Source organism: Eretmochelys imbricata, chromosome 3 (assembly GCF_965152235.1).
Source record: "Eretmochelys imbricata isolate rEreImb1 chromosome 3, rEreImb1.hap1, whole genome shotgun sequence".
Classification (NCBI taxonomy): Eukaryota; Metazoa; Chordata; order Testudines; family Cheloniidae; genus Eretmochelys; species Eretmochelys imbricata.
Window position 1 is genome coordinate 177,840,887 of NC_135574.1, and position 13,601 is coordinate 177,854,487.

Consider the following 13,601-nt stretch of genomic DNA (forward strand, 5'->3'; position numbering starts at 1 on the left):
GGGTTGAGGCAGGGGGTTGGGGTATGGGAGGGGTTGAGGGCTCTGGGCTGGGGGTACTGGCTCTGGGCTGTGGCCAGGGATGAGGGGTTTGGGATGCAGGAGTGGGCTCCAGGCTGAGGGGTGGGGACAAGGGATTTTGAGTGTGGGAGGGGACTGTGAGTTGAGGCAGGGGGTTGGGGTGCAGGAGGGGCTGAGGGCTTTGGGCTGGGGCTGGGGATGAGGGGTTCAGGATGTGGGAGGGGGCTCTGGGCTGGAGCAGGGGGTTGGGTGCAGTGGGGGTGAGGGCTCTGGGCTGGGGCCAGGGATGAGGGGTTTGGGGTTCAGGAGAGGGCTCTGGGTTTGTGGGGGGGGCTCAGGACTGGGACAAGGGGTTGGGGCACAGGGTTGGGGCATGGGCTTACCTCAGGCAGCTCCTGGTCAGTGGCGCAGCAGGGGGCTAAGGCAGGCTGCCTGCCTGTCCTGGCAACGCGCTGCATGTGCCCCGAAAACAACCAGCAGGTCTGGGTCCTAGGTGGGGGGGTCAGGAGGTTCCACGTGCCACTCTCGCCCGCAGGCACCGCCCCCACACCTTCAATTGGCCAGTTCTCGGAGCAGGTGGCCTCCCATCCTAGGACACGGACCTGCTGGCCGCTTCCAGGGCACAGCGCGGTGCCAGCTAGGACAGATAGGGACTAGCCTGCCTTAGCACCGCAGCACCACTGACCGGACTTCTAATAGCCTAGTTGGCGGTGCTCACCGGAGCCGCCAGGGTCCCTTTTTGACTAGGTGTTCTGGTCAAAAACTGGACAACTGGTCACCCTACTTCCTGTGCTCCTTCCCTTTCTAGCACATTTGCTAACTCAAGGTAAGACTTAGACCCATACTGCAGACTGAAAAAGGGTTTTGGCTTTCCCCCTCTGGTGCTGGGGGCCTGGGATAAGTCAGCCCCACTCTGGATGGTGTTTATTCTCTCACTTGGGGGTTTATTTCCCAACAGTTTTGGGGCAGGCCCAAGGAGTGCCCCTCCACCAAACAGAAGAAGAAACTAGTTCCAACACAAAACAAAGAGGAATACCTTTTTCTCTCCTCCTCCCCGCTCACACTCTGAGGGTGTTTGACTTTGTTATTGGCCCTGAGGTGTCAGTCCTTACCCTACTCAGGCAGTAGGTTTACGTAGCTTTCCCTGTAGGGAGGAGAGCAGCCATTCACCCTAGGGCAGCCTTTCTCCCTGTTACCACTAGCCCTGCAGCAGCTTGTCTCGACTCCCTCTCACTGGAGAAAAAGTTTTGAAAGATCTCAGGCAGCCCTTAATTGGACTCAAGTGACCCTAGCTGACCCGAGGTAGCCCCTTCTTAGCTTCTAGGAAAAAGGGATTTTATCATTCTAGGGCTAATAAGGGGCTTGCCACCCACGGTCTTACAGCTGTCCAGCCAGACTTTATCACAGGCTATATTGTCATTTCATGAAGTCTGATTAAAAATTATTTTTCACATTGAGCCTATTAAGTCACAAAAGACAGAAAGACGTTTGAAATGAGGAGTTTTTATGCCATTAGTGACTGTACCAATCCAAACTGTAGGAAAAGAAAAGACAGCTCTGACACCTGGATGCTGGCTGATTAGCACATGTCAAAGAACATTAAAAAGTGAGTGTGTTTAAATCACATAACTAAGATCCCTATGTCTAATTTAGTCAAGGAAAACTAAGTTGCCTTACCAAGTGGGGGGTCACCTTGATTGAATTGGCCTCATTAGCACTGACCCCCCACTTGGTAAGGCAACTCCCATCTTTTCATATGCTGTAATATATATACCGCTTACTGTATTTTTCACTCCATGCATCTGATGAAGTGGGTTTTAGCCCATGAAAACTTATGCCCAAATAAATTTGTTAGTCTCTAAGGTACCACAAGGACTCCTCGTTGTTTCACCTTGAATGGTTCCTTGAAATATGTGTTAACTACTTATGTTAAACAATCTGTTCCACCTTGTATTTAGCTGTGACACTCTCGACTCCATTTCCTAGACCTGAAGAGCACTATGTAAACTCAATAGCTTGTCTCTCTCATACAAACAGAAGTTGGTCCAATAAAAGATATTACCTCACCCATCCTGTCTGTCTAATAATAAAAACAAGCATTTAACTCCAGTGATCCCACAGTTACATACTGACTGTGAGCAGAAGGGACCCAGATCTAGCAGATGTGGGTGCCAGCTCTGCAGCATGCTCTCCCTATTGTCTGAGACTATGGAAGTACAGAAATTGGACTGAGCCTGCTGGCAGGGGAAAGAAATTTTCTGTGTAAGAGACAATCTAGGTCCATGTTCTTTTTACACCTTAAAGAGTTAATATTTTATATGTTCACCACAATTTAGTATTTATTTCATATGGATATTATTTATAGCTCCATGTATGTAAGAGTGAGCATTCTTAAAAGACCTAATATCAAGGCTGCTTAACTCTGATGGTCTTACAGCTTCCACAAGGATATCAGTTCAATTGTCACAAGCAATTTTTGAATCTGAGCAAGTAAGAGATCACACACTATCTAGATAGGTGCTTAGTATTTGTAATATTTAAAGGCATCTTTCAAGTCATGGACGCAAACTACTCTACTGGAGGATGTCTTAGTCATTTCAACTGAGAGCTCTAATAAAGAGCCATAGAGGTTTAATTCAGAACTATTCAGGTTGCTCACTAGCTTCCCCACTGACACACATCACTGAAATCTGATTTTTATCATCTCAAATAGTCCTGTTTCTCTAATTTCTATTATTAGTAGGCACACGGATAAAATGAGGCATTTGTGTGAGAAGCAATATTGCTGTGAGTTTCCCTATGGCAAAGTCTGCCATTGTTGCCTGTGAACCATCATTATGAAAATAATTAAATATAAGTTGAACTTCAAACCTACAAGCTGTTTAAAGAGGTTATCAGAGCATAACAATGTATTTTAAGAATAATTTTGGCTGATATATTCTGATTTAATAGCTGCTGTGTATTTTTAAGGCTCTTTATGTTTGTTGAAATAAAGTCCAATACATTTCACTTGAGAGTCAATCTCTGTTTCCTTCAATCTTTAAAAATGAAATGGCAAAGCATTAACAGCAGGTGGGTGCTGTAATATAAATGTTTTATTATTACTCTGAGTCTGTCTCCTGGACCACTTGTCTACAGAAGAAGCTTTCTTCTTAGTCTGCAGCTGTGACATAAAAGGAATCAAAACTGGAAAAGAGCCAAGACTGAAAAGCCTGAGCTATCCTGTACTCAGACATATGTGGGATTGCTATATATTACCTGAAATTAATAGGTGCAAAAACACAGGTTTACTAACTTTTTATAAGAATTTTATTGCTACTACATTGTGCTCATATCCCACCCTAATTCCACCCCTGCTTTTGTGCAATTTCATCGCTTCTCATTAGCTTTTGTCCTTCAGCAGTATGTTCTGTACTGAGAGGGAAATACCTCTTAAATAGTCTCAAAAACTACAGTCAAAACCAATTTAACTCCAGGTCAGATCCTGCTTCCACTGAAGTCAATAGCAAAACCTCCACTGAGAACAATGAGAGAGGATTGGGTCCCTATTTCCAAGTTCAAAGAAGATATAAAACTATTTTAACAAGTTACTGTAAAATACGGAAAGAAACACACCACAATGAACAACATAAAGTAAGTCAACAGCTGCTAGAAAGTCCTCAGTGGCCCACTACTGTTTTTTACATGATTTATATCTCATACTTATAGTATCACATATTTGTATTATTGACTCTATCATGTCTTGTACCAGTAGCATTTTAATCTCTTGCCTTCACACTTCATCTGACATAGCTCATCAGTGAGCCATGGTGGTCTGTGAGGTGATGTGGAGAAAGGGTGTTTAGGAGCCAGTACATTAATGTTTGCAGACGACAAGTGGTTGTAGTATTGAACCAATCCAATAACATGCTGGTCCCAGAACTCGGCACCATTCTCCTCTAGGCTATTCTGCAGGAGGTTTAGGGATGGACTAAAATGGCTGGTCCACTTTCCAAACAGGAAGCAACAAAAGCTCTGATTTCTGCTTGATACAGGCAGGCTTTACAGGTATTTTGAGTTTGGGTTTTGCTCAGAGAATCTAGACTGTGTTTGTTGGGACTGATGGGGTTAATATCCAGAAGTTATTGCTATATGAAATAAACTCTTTAAGTCAATGGAGAGACATGTGGGGATCAGAGATCTCTGTATATGAGCAAGTAGTGATTCCCAAGGCAAACTGAAAAAAAAGGCCCAAACCATTCTGTATTCTCCAACTCCAGAGCAGGAAATCTCCCCCTTAATTCCCAGAAATTATAAATTTTTCAAGTTATGATTTATTTCTACAGCAGCCTCAGGGACTTTCATGATGGTAACTGTTCTTTTAAGAGTAGGGAAAACGCCTACTCTTGTACTTATACCAATACCCACACATTTTACACAAATGTTGGCCTTTTCTATTCCTCTTCCCTGAAGCTTCACTTGCCTGCCAAAAATCTCATTTGTTTTTCATAACTTATGCCATTTGTTTCCTTTTCCAAATTTCACTCATCATGGTCAGTAAAATCAGTTTCTAACCAGCTTCACACTGCTGCCGTGATTAAGTAGTTAATATTTGTACTGACTTTGAACTGAAAATGTGAAGCACTATGTAAGTGCCACGGACTTACAAACAATGCTAGGAATCATTTCATTTTTTTAAAAGCTGTTTTCAATGATTTTTTAAAAAAAGTTATGAATAAACATTTGTAATAAAATGTTTTATAAAACCTACATTTTGGACCTAATCTAGCAGTGCCACATTAATAACTACAAACATGGACCAGTATTGTTGCTCACTGTGTTAGTTCATGAACTCCTGAGGATTACAAGTTGTGGAGCAGAGCTCTTGGTTGGCTTGGAATTTTGAGATAAATTGTGGATCCTTTCAGAAAACTTGAGTAAATGGACCTTCACAAAGGCGTAAGTCGGGGGGAGCTGGAATCATTCCCCATTTCCCCAGGACATGTTATGGAGCACCAACAGAACCACTCTGCTGCAAGAGCTGGGTCTCCTTCATTCTGTTTGGGATTTTTTGGAGGGGGGGGGGAAGAGGAGGGGGGGAAAGAGGGGGGTTGTTGGCTAGCAAATTTGCATAGCCACAGAGCAACTGGTCAGGTCCCCAGAGCTGCACTCCACTACTTTTGTGCTGACATGAAGTAACAGCTCTGGCCTGTGAATGCCCCTTGTGCTGCGTGCCCTTCCTGCAGAACTGAATCACAGCAGCTATGCTGTATTTAGAGCCTTCCATGCATGCAATGTTGTTTTTGTGGGGGGTTGGGGAAGGAGGAATGTGGCTGTGTGCAGGATTTGGCTCTTTGTGGCTCATGTTTGCTATAATATTCCTGATTTTCAACTCTGCTGGCATTTATCTTGAGATGAAATTTGAGACAAATCCACAAAGTTACCAGTTTCTCAAGGAAGTAAAGGAATAAAACTGTTGGGAATAGCTAATTTCAAAATAAGTTTTCAGTTACTTAGTGCTGCCATCACCAAGAGTTCCATTGTTATTATTCTAAAAACCATGTATTTAAGATTGACGGGATTTTATGAAATAAAGCCTCTCAGGAGATGCACTGTAATATACCCTGGTAGAAAGATTTTGCTTGGCTGTTTTCTAGAGCATAAATACACAGAGAATACAAAATGTTTTTTTCTTTTTTGCAAAAAATAAAGATCAGGAGAATAACATAAAACCAATAATTTTGGGGAAAAATTATGACATCTCAGAACTATCAGAGGAAATTGTTTTGGATGACAACAGTTCTTGACCAACTTGAAAAACTAAGGGGTTAAAGTTAGGTCGAATTTATAGAAGTCGATTTTTAGGAATCAATTTTATACAGTCGATTGTGTGTGTCCCCCCACTAAGCGCATTAAGTTTTCGGAGTGCGTCCACAGTACCATGGCTAGTGTCGACTTTCGGAGCGTTGCACTGTGGGTAGCTATCCCACAGTTCCCGCAGTCTTCGCTGCCCATTGGAATTCTGGGTTAAGCTCCCAATGCCTGATGGGGCAAAAACATTGTTACGGGTGGTTTGGTGTACATGTCGTCTGTCGCCCCTCCCTCCGTGAAAGCAACAGCAGACAATCATTTCGCGCCTTGTTTCCGTGCAGACGCCATACTGCTGTCAGCAGACGGTGCAGTAGGACTGCTAACAGTCCTAGCAGTAGGACTGCTTCTGCTGAAACTCTGCTCTCCTGGTGCCATGAATCCACCTCGCAGGTCTTCTCGTCATTCTGTATAAATATCTACTCTCGAGGCATCCATCATCATCCACCGCTTCCGCTGCAACTCTGCTCTCCTGCAGATGACATACCACGGCAAGCATGGAGCCTGCTCAGCTCACCGCTGCTGTTGTGAGCATTGTAAACACCTTCTGCATTATCCTGCAGTATGCGCAGAACCTGCAAAAGCAGGTGAGGAGGCGATGACAATGCGATCACGCTAGTGATGAGAACATAGACACAGACTGCTCTCAAAATACGGTCCCTGACAATGTGGGCATCATGGTGCTAATGGGGCAGGTTCCTGCCATGGAACGCCAATTCTGGGCCTGGGAAACAAGCACAGACTGATGGGACCGCATAGTGTTGCAGGTCTGGGATGATTCCCAGTGCCTGCAAAACTTTCGCATGCGTAAGGGCACTTTCATGGAACTTTGTGACTTGCTTTCCCCTGCCCTGAAGTGCAGGAATACCAAGATGAGAGCAGCCCTCACAGTTGAGAAGCGAGTGGCGATAGCCCACTGGAAGCTTGCAACACCAGACAGCTACCGGTCAGTCAAGAATCAATTTGGAGTGGGCAAATTTACTGTGGAGGCTGCTGTGATGCAAGTAGCCAACGCAATCACTGAGCTGCTGCTATCAAGGGTAGTGACTCTGGGAAATGTGCAGATCATAGTGGATGGCTTTGCTGCAGTGGGGTTCCCTAACTGGTGAGGCGATAGATGGAACGCATATCCCTATCTTGGGACCGGACCACCTTGGCAGCCAGTATGTAAACCACAAGGGGTACTTTTCAATGGTGCTGCAAGCACTGGTGGATCACAAAGGACATTTCACCGACATCAACGTGGATGGCCGGGAAAGGTGCATGATGCTCGCGTCTTCAGGAACTCTGCTCTGTTTGAACAGCTGCAGGAAAGAACTTACTTCCCAGACCAGAAAATTACCGTTGGAGAAGTTGAAATGCCTATAGTAATCGTTGGGGACCCAGCCTACCCCTTAATGCCATGGCTCATGGAGCCATACACAGGCACCCTGGACAGTAGTCAGGAGCTGTTCAACTATAGGCTGAGCAAGTGCAGAATGATGGTAGAATGTGCATTTGGATGTTTAAAAGCTTGCTGGCACAATTTAGACCTCAGTGCAAACCTATATTCCCATTGTTATTTCTGCTTGCTGTGTGCTCCACAATATCTGTGAGAGTAAGGGGGAGACGTTTATGGTGGGGTGGGAGGTTGAGGCAAATCACCTGGCAGACGATTACATGCAGCCAGACACCAGGGCGATTAGAAGAGCACAGCTGGGCGCCCTGCGCATCAGAGAGGCTTTGAAAACCAGTTTCATGACTGGCCAGACTACGTTGTGACAGTTCTGTTTGTTTCTCCTTAATGAAAACCCACCCCCTGGGTTGACTCTACTTCCCTGTAAGCCAACTGACCTCCCCACTTCGATCACCACTTTCAGATGCAATAAGTCATTATTGTTTCAAAATCGTGTATTCTTTATTAATTCATCACACAAATGGGGGGAAAACTCACAAGGTAGCCTGGGAGGGGTGGGTGAGGAGGGAAGCACTGGGTGGGGTGGTGGATGAGGAGAGGCGGGAAGGACAAGGCCACACTACAGTTCAAAACTTATTGGATGCCAGCCTTCTGTTGCTTGGGCAATCCTCTGGGGTGGAGTGGCTGGGTGCCCGTAGCCTCCCTTCCTTCCCCCCCCCCCGCATTGTTGGACATCTGGGTGAGGAGGATATGGAACTTGGGGAGGAGGGCAGGCGATTATACAGGGGCTGCAGCGGTGGTCTGTGCTTCTGCTACTTTTCCTGCAGCTCCACCAGATGCCCAAGCATGTCACTTTGCTCCCCCATTAGCCTCAGCATTGAATCCTCCTTCCTCTCATCGTGCTCCTCCCTCCTCTCATCGATTTAATGCTTTCCTGGACTCTGCCATTGTTTGCCTCCATGCATTCTGCTGAGCTCTTTCAGTGCGGGAGGACTGCATGAGCTCTGAGAACATTTAATCAAAAGTGCGGGTTTTTTTGTCTTCTAATCTGCGCTAGCCTCTGGGACGGAGATGATGGGGGAGCGTAGAAACATTTGCACCTGCAAGGGGATAAAAAGGGAGAGTAGTATTTAAAAAGATACATTTTAGAGAACAAAGGAAAGACTATTTAACACAGAATCAAGCAATTCACATTACATAGCACATGTGCTTTTGGTACAAGGTCGCATTTTGCCTCTTAAATTGAGTGCCTGCTGGTTTGGTGTGAGACATCACACACACTCGGCTGGGCAACAGAATTTGGCTTGCAGGCAGCCATGGTAAGGCAAAGGGTTTCAGCTTCTTCAACCTTCATAACATGTGGGCCATTTAAAAGGAGGGGCTTCGGTTTTAGGGTGAATGTGCAGCACAACCCAATCCCCCCGCCCAATTCTCTGAGATGATCGCTTCACCCCTCCCCCTCCACCATGTGATTAGTATCAGGGAAGATTCCTGTCAGCCAAAGGCAAACAGCCCAGCAGGAACGGGCACCTTTGAATGTCCCCTTAAACAAATTTCCCGTATTTCAACCAGGTGACCATGAATGATATCACTCCCCTGAGGCTAACACAGAGAGTACCTCCAGAAGAGCTTCATGGAGATGTCCCTGGAGGATTTCCGTTCCACACCCAGACACATTAACAGACTTTTCAATAGCTATACGGGCTGCGAATGCATCCCAAGTCTTCAGGGCAAATGAATCATTAAACACACTTGACACTTGCTTTTAAACCCTGTATTATATTTACAAAGGTACACTCACCAGAGGTGCCTTCTCCAGCTTCATGGTCCGGGAGCCCGCCTTGGGAGGGTTGGGAGGATATTGGCTCCAGGGTGATGAACATTTCCTGGCTGCCAGGGAGAAGGAATTCTCCTCTTGCCTGCATGTGCTAATCTCAACCTCCTCCTCATCTTCCTCATCCACAAAATCCTCATCCCTGTTGCGTGAGACTCCCCCCTTGCAGGTGTCCACGGACAGTGGTGGGGAATTGGTAGGGGCTCCCCCTAGAATTGCATGCAGCTCATCATAGAAGCGGCATGTATGGGGCTCTGACCCGGAGTAATTGTTTGCATCCTTTGTTTTTTGGTAGGCTTGCCTCAGCTCCTTAACTTTCACATGGCACTGCTGTGTGTCCCTGTTGTAGCCTCTGTCCATCATGCCCTTGGAGATTTTGGCAAATATATTGGCATTTCATCTTTTGGAACGAGTTCTGCCTGCACAGATTCTTCTCCCCAAACAGCGATCAGATCCAGTACCTCCCGTTCAGTCTATGCTGGAGTTCTTTTGTGATTCCGGGACTCCATTGTCACCTGTGCTGATCTGCTCGCCACGCTAGCCAAACAGGAAATGAAATTCAAAAGTTCCTGGGGCTTTTCCTGTCTACCTGGCCGTGCATCTGAGTTGAGAGTGCTGTCCAGAGCGGTCACAATGGAGCACTCTGGGATAGCTCCCAGAGGCCAATAAAGTCGAATTGAGTCCACACTACCCCAAATTTGACCCAGGGAGGTCGATTTTAGCGCTGCTCCCCTCGCCAGGGAGGAGTACAGAAATAAATTTTAAGAGCCCTTTAAGTCAACAAAACAGACTTGGTCGTGTAGACGGGTGCAGGGTTATATCAACCTAACATTGCTAAATTTGACCTAAACTCATAGTGTAGACCAGGGCTTAGTCAAAGCGATTCTGTGCTATCACACATTGTATATAACTTAAAGTATGCTACAGCCTACGCATTTTCAATAAGTAAAAAATAAAATGTATGTATCCAGAAACAACATTTACATCAGCTCTGTCAGTTAAATGTGAATTTTAAATTACAACAGCTGCAATGAAATTCAGGATCATACAGTATAATTTACAGCAAATAAAGAGTGTTCACCTCTCAGAAAAAAAGAGGAGTTAGGGAAAAAAGCAAACAGTATCAGAGCTCCATTGTTTTCTGTGACACCATCATGACTTCTAAGTTGTTAAGCAAAATATGATTTTGACCTTTTACTCTAAAAGAAGTCAAAGTCATAGTCAAGAGATTACACTGAGAGGAATATGAAATAATGATAAACACAACTCTTGAGTTAAAACAGGCCAGGAGCCAAATCCTGTACTTTTTTTTAACAAACTGCGCCCAGCATAATCCCTTCTGCCGGCTGAGAAACAGTTTAACATAGGCACCGTCTCAATTTATATGTTCGCATTACACACAGAAAACTATGTTAAAAGAGCATTATTAAGGTTGTAAAGTCAAGTGTTCAAAAGTTAGGAAATATAAGGATTAAGGTTGCCTAAACTTTGAATGCTTGACTTTTCAACACTAAGAATATTCTTTTAATATACTTTTTTGTGCATAATTTCCTAGGTTTTTAAAAAAGAAAACAAAATTCCATCATGTGTCATCATATTGACACCACATGGTTCATCAGCAGGTTTGGAACCTTTAGATGCATCTTATAGACCTCTGCCACTTGAGCTAATGGAGTAACAGATAGCAGTAGTCAGTTGTCATCCTCTTATATGGACCAGCACTAGAGGGGGATGACACACATACTTTGCTAGTGAGTTTGTGATAAATGAAGGGGGGTGGGGGTAGCTCCCTTTTATGGACACCCAGCCAGCCAGTTAGCTGTAAAATCCTGTTAGTAGCTGTTCTCTACTTGATTTACCTGTAAAGGGTTAAAAAGTCCATAGGTAAAAGAAAGGGAGTGGGCACCTGACCAAAAGAGCCAATGGGAAGGCTAGAACTTTTTAAAATTGGGAAAAAAATTTCCCTTTGTCTGTCGGTGGTGTTCTCCCAGAAAGCAGGGACAGGGCTGGAACTATGCTGTAAAAGCTTGTGCCAGGTATGAAAATCATCAGATCATACCAAGAAACTACTCATTTGAAACCCCAGATATGTAAGTAGATCAGGAAATGTCTAGGAAGACGTGATTAGGGTTATTTCTTTTATTTCTTATTCGCTTGTGGACTCCTCTGTACTAACCCCAGGTGCTTTTGTTTTGCTTGTAACCTTTAAGCTGGACCCCAAGAAGCTATTCTTGATGCTCAATCCCTGTAATTGTTTTTTCTAAACCTAGCAAAAAGCCTAAGTTCCAGATGTATTTTCTTTCTTTTTGTTTTTAATAAAATATACCCTTTTTAAAGAACAGGATTGGATTTTTGTGTCCCTAAGAGGTTTGTGCATTTGTTGTTTAATTAGCTGGTGGCAACAGCTGATTTCCTTTGTTTTCTTTCTCAGCTCTTCCCTGGAGGGGGGGGGTGAAAGAGCTTGAGGGTACCCCACAGGAAAGAATTCCCAAGTGCGCCTTCCTGGGTTCTAAAAGGGATTTTTTGCACTTGAGTGGAGGCAGCATCTACCCATCCAAGGTCAGAGAAAAGCGGTAACCTTGGGAGTTTAATACAAGCCTGGAGTGGCCAGTATTAATTTTTAAAATCCTTGCTGGCCCCCACCTTCTGCACTCAAAGTGCCAGAGTGGGGAATCTGCCTTGACATGGTTTCACAAATATTTGCTGATAGCAGTGGAACGGTGAGACTCAAGGATCTTAGGTTCCATTCCAGGCTTTGGAGTGACATGTATTCTAGTGGCCACAGACTCATGTGGTTTACCCCCAAATTGACCCCTTCTGCTCCATCCCCTCCAACTTGTCCAAGTCCCATTCTCATTCTCCTTGCCTATCCAATCCCAGCCTCCTAATCTCATCCTAATCCCAGACTCTTTGGCCAGCCAGTCCTAGTCTTGCCCTCTGGGCTCATTGTCCAAGTCCTAGTCTCTTCCCATCCCAATCTATCCCCCTCCCTACACCCAGTCCCGCTCTCCTTGCCTAGCCAGTTCCACTTTCTCCCTCCTGGCTACTAGTCCGATCTCTCTCTCCCCTCCCTGCCAGCAGCACCCAGTCTCCCTCTCTATAGTCTACAACCAGTCTCAGTCTCCCATCTCATAATCCCCCTCTCCCCCACCTCCTTGGGTCTTTGTCCCAGTCTCTTTGCCCAGCCAGTCCCAGTTCTCCACCCACACCCCAATTCATTGTCATATCTGTCTTATCTTCCCACCACCACTGTTATCTCCCCACTGGTTTCTAGTTCTAGTCTCCTAGTCCAGCTAGTCCCACACCCACCGACCTCTTCATCTGTTTTCAGTCCTACCCTCAGTCAACTGGCTCCTAGTCCTTCTGCCTCTTCCCACTATCTCCCTTGTACTAGTTTACTCTCTCCCATCTCCCAGGCCCAGTCTTCTTACCTGACCAGTTTCAGCTGCCCCTCCCCACCCTCTCCTTGTCCAAACAGCATTCTCAGATATTCTGTGGGATTGGCACATGTGCGGAGTAGTCAGCACTAGGAGCTAGGAGAGGCTCAAGGATGCTCAGTGAGGATGGAATCTTCAAAGATTTTAGCTGCTAAAATCAAAGAAGCCTCTCCTGAAATGCAAAATGTGTTGTTGTTTTTTCCAAAGGTTTATAATTTGGCCAAATTTCAACAGATTTTCACTGGAATAGCAAAAGGCAAATCCCTGACACAATACTCACCCTACTGCAAAATTTCAAATCCTTGCTTCAAAGAGTGGGGCACTGGAGCATTTTGAAAAAAGGTTACCAGATTTATTTTAACAGGGGCAAAACAATGAATTTTTCCCTAGCCTTGTTGAACCATTTTTGCTGAAATTTTCTAAAATAATTCAGCATGAGATAGGCAACTGACATGGAAAACTTCAACCCAAACCATTTACATTTGCAAAATTATAAGCAATTGAACACAAGGTTTTATAAAGGGAAGTGTTGGGCAACCTTGCTCTGCTACCATCCTTGCCTATAATAAGTTTTTTCTAATGCAGTTATGTACCAGGCCAACTGATTTTCTTATATGTAACCAGCAGAGCAGATGATATAATGAACCCTGAAGTAGAAACCAGACCCCTCAAGTGGGAGCACATCAGGTAGTTGAATAGATATTTCTGAATAACTTTATGGTTAGGCATAAATGGGTTAGATTTTTGTCAGTAAATGTCAGTAAACATCGGTTTGACCATACACAGACAAACTGATGAAAAAATATTTCCATCGATAATAATCAAAATTCATAGATAGACAAAGTAAGAAAAATGCTGCTTGAGAACTACAGTTTGATTGAAGGCTATTTACATTGTCTATTTTAAAACGTGATATTAACCATCTGTATTTTAAGTTTTAAAGCTTTAACTTTTTGAATCGCTACATCTACTGTCATTAAATAATTGTCTGACCCTCCCATGGTCTGCAACTGTGAAAATTTAAATTTCTTGCAACTGTGAAAATTTAAATCAATAAAAATAAAAAAAG

General features: G+C 44.5%; 1 protein-coding gene across 3 annotated transcripts in view; it reads right to left on the minus strand.

The window, feature by feature from the left end:
- ACYP2 (acylphosphatase 2) overlaps positions 1-13,601 on the minus strand; it is a 125,783-nt gene that overhangs the window by 18,633 nt on the left and 93,549 nt on the right. The window contains exon 5 of one of the 3 annotated variants that reach the window (XR_013345742.1): positions 7,800-8,361. The exons of the other annotated variants lie outside the window; for them this stretch is intronic. The gene's annotated coding sequence lies outside the window, so the exon portion shown is untranslated. Of the gene's footprint in view, positions 1-7,799; positions 8,362-13,601 lie in introns of those variants that run through there. 3 annotated transcript variants of the gene reach the window in all.